Source organism: Clarias gariepinus, chromosome 1, assembly GCF_024256425.1.
Source record: "Clarias gariepinus isolate MV-2021 ecotype Netherlands chromosome 1, CGAR_prim_01v2, whole genome shotgun sequence".
Classification (NCBI taxonomy): domain Eukaryota; kingdom Metazoa; phylum Chordata; class Actinopteri; order Siluriformes; family Clariidae; genus Clarias; species Clarias gariepinus.
Window position 1 is genome coordinate 37091235 of NC_071100.1, and position 3766 is coordinate 37095000.

Below are 3766 nucleotides of genomic sequence, written 5' to 3' on the forward strand. Positions count from 1 at the left end.
TTCTCTATATTGCTTGTCCTGATGGTCACTCTAAAAGAGCTTCAGTCCTTCTCGATGGAGAGAGGAGAACCTTCCAAAAGAACAACCGAACAACCATCTCTGCAGCTCTCCACCAATCAGGCTTGTAAAGTATGGTAGAGTGGCCAGAAGCCACTCCTCAGTAAAACTGAAGTTTTCCAAAAGGCACCTGAAGGACTCTAAGACCATAAGAAACACCTTTGGCCAAAGTATTTTTGCCTATGATGCTACAAGATGATTTTTTGTCTGAGGTCTACAAACAATTCCTTGGATTTCTTGGACATAAATTGTTAACTGTAGAACCCTATATAGACAGGTGTGTTTCTTTTGAAATCATGTCCAATTAACTCAATTTACCACAGGTGGACTTTAATCAAGTTCTAAAAACATCTCGAAAATGATCAGTAGAAACAGGATGCAGCTGAGGCTCAATTTTAAGTATGTACATGTGATTTTTTTTTTTTTTAATAAATTTTCAAAGATTTCAAACAAATTTCTTTCATGTTTTAATTATGGGGTATTGTTTGTAGAATGTTAAGGAATATAATGCATTAAATCCATTTAAAAAAAAAGCTTGAACATAGAAAAATGTGGAAAAGAAGTGAAGTGCTGTGAATACTTTCCGGATGTACTGTAAATACACAGATTTCTCTTTTTGTTTTTGGGATGTAATTGAACAAACGTGTTGTGTCAGTGTTATTAATGAAGTGCAATGCGTCAATTTATCTTAAGTGTAATCTAATAGATTTAATTTATAAACTTGTAAAACTGACTGGGTATATGTTACTCAAAGGGTGTATAAGATCATGTAGAACTCATGGTCACTAGATGCCTCCAAATTACTATAAGATCTGTATTCTCTCTCTTTCTGTCTCTCTCTCTCTCCTTTGAGGTAAACTCTTGAAGAATATATATATATTCTATATATACAGTATAAGAAATCTAAAGGCCATACAACAAGAAGTGGGGACAAGAAAAGGATTTGCTCATGATCCTAATCTTACAGGTTTAAGTACAGTGGATGCTTGGCATGGGATTTTGGCTGCTTCAGGGACAGGTTCGCTAGTCTTTGCTGATGATGTCACTCAATGCAGTAGAATTCATTATTAAGCCTGCAGAAAGATTGTGTCTGCCAGGTTACAGGGGATTGAATCTACTGTAACTGGGAGGAACTTTATCATGCAGGAAGACAAAGACCCAAAAACACAACACAACAAAGGACTTCATCAGGGCCAGGTTGACCACATTTTGATTTCTGCTTTTCTTTAAATTGAACTATAATTCTATTAATGGTAAAAAGCTGCTTTTCATGATTTGTCTCTTGGACAGTCCACCCACAGATTGAGCAATATTTTGGACTGTTGGAAATTTCTTTGGAATTTTGACTTTTAGCCAGGCTTTAAGTTTGATATATTGTGAAAAGAAGGGAACAAATAGTAGTCATAATAACGATAACTAATGTTGGTTAGAGATGAGGGAAAAATCAGTTCAGTGATATATTGCAATTCTTTTTTTGGGAATTTATGCATCTCATTATAGTCATTTATATGTTTTGCTTTTTTTTTTTTTAAATAAACATACATAGGGTTCAGGATTGTACAGTATTGAGTGACATATCCTTTTTACAGCACAACATAGGCAATACAATGAACTGAATTTTATTTAATTTTAACTGATTATGGAAACATGTCCAGGGTATACCTGCTTTGTGCCCTGCGACCCTGAATACAGGACTAAGCAATAATGACAATGAGTAAGTGAGAGTAATTATAGAAACATAATTAATCACATACAGAGATGTCTACACAGTAGACTGCCTACACAGAAATAGTACAGATATACACGATCACGTGTTTTCAGATGTTTCTGTAACAATAATAATAATAATAATAATAATAATAATAATAATACGCTTATTTTAAGACTTTTTGCAATGTCATTCCCATATTATGGTAGTGGTAAAATTTACATATTATAAAAGTAATGATAACTTGTGTTCTATCTACATATCCAAAAGTCCAAATACACATTGTTAACACACACCGGCAAGGCTTTCATAGGGGCAAATATATTTAGAAATTGTCATTGACCGATGCTTTGTTGTCAGCACAGATCTGTGCCACTTTAGCTTAAAGGGTTTAATTTAAATTTGTGTCTGAGTGGGTAAAATATCACCATTCTGCTATAATCCTATCAGTAGCTTGTTCTAAACTATTAACACAGCATTATGTGTGACAAGAGCAAACTATTTGCTAAGTTTGTTTAGAAATGTAACAAAATCTAAAAAATAATAATAAAAATAATAAAGGCGTGATACTTCACAATACAGATTGAAATGCCACGTACTGCAGGTATTGTTATAATTTTTTATCAAGTGTGCACTTTTATCGATAAAAATTAATTATTTGTTTATTTTTTGACAATGTTGTGTGTTTCATTACCTATTTCTGACACAAGCAAACATGGATTAAGAAAGAGATCCTTCTAGCTGGATCTGCAATTACTCCAGAAGTTCTTTATACTCTACACATAGAGACATGCATGGAATTCATTTTAGCCCACTCTCAGTGATAGTCATCTTAAATCATCAAGGCGCGTCTTTGTGGAACCAAAGGCACCCCATATAGGGATCTTAGCCATTTATATTATGATGCTGCACTTTATTACAATGTTTTTTGTGTGTCTGTATGATACAATCTCACAAAGTTGTAACCCAAAAAGGGCAAGTTAATGATATCTTGCTGAGCTATGCCATTAAAGCTTATGACCACAAATAAAATATAATTATAAACAAAAGTATAATAACAAGATAAATGTCTACCGATTAGATTCATTTTGAAAGGAAGAAGCTACAGTATTGCCCTGTTGTGGCACAGATGAAACTCTTCAGCAGATCAGTGGCACATTACAGAATGTGCAAAGTTTGGACCAAATCAACACCAGACTCTGGGACACAGTGTAAACAAAGAAGACATGCAGAAGATAATGAGAAGGCCAAGTTTATCTGGTTTCATCAGAAATATATGAGTAATGGATTTCATTTCAGCAACTTTATAAAAGGTGCTGATAGATAATGAAAATATTGTTTTCAAATCTGGCATACTAGACTAGTTATCCATATTATTTGCTGTATTTTTTTATAATAAGAAAGTGCTCATTTAACCTGTATTGAAGAGCAACTGCAAATTGTGACAGCTGTGATTCTGGCCATACACGAGGCCTCAAGTCAAGCTCTGCAGGTAATCACGTTCATTATAGCAATAATGTGATTTAGCTTTTATATAACAGTTTTAAACTTTTTTAATGAAAATCGAATAACAGGCAGTAAGATTGTTTGTCTCACTGTTGCCTTGCACCTTCAGGGTTGTTGAACTGGTTCTCCAGGAAGTCTGCTTTTCTCACACAGTCCGAAAACATGAATTGGAGGCTGACTGGTTATACGGAAATTTCCCATGGTGTTTTAATAAGTGTGCTTCTGCCCTTATGGGTTGCCACCCCTCCCAGAGTGTCCACTTCCCTGCTCCCTTGGATAGGCTCCAGTCCAACCACATCCCCACCATCCACACACAGAATAAGTGATATAAATGGAAATTGAGTAACTAACAAGAGTGAATGCAGTACTTTACCAAAGAGGTCACAATCAGTGATGGATTTCCCTTTTTCTTTTTATGTTTCTTTGGTAAGCTTTTATATTTTAAGCCAGAAATTATCTTCATTAAAAAAAACCTGTTCAGTAATAACATTGCTA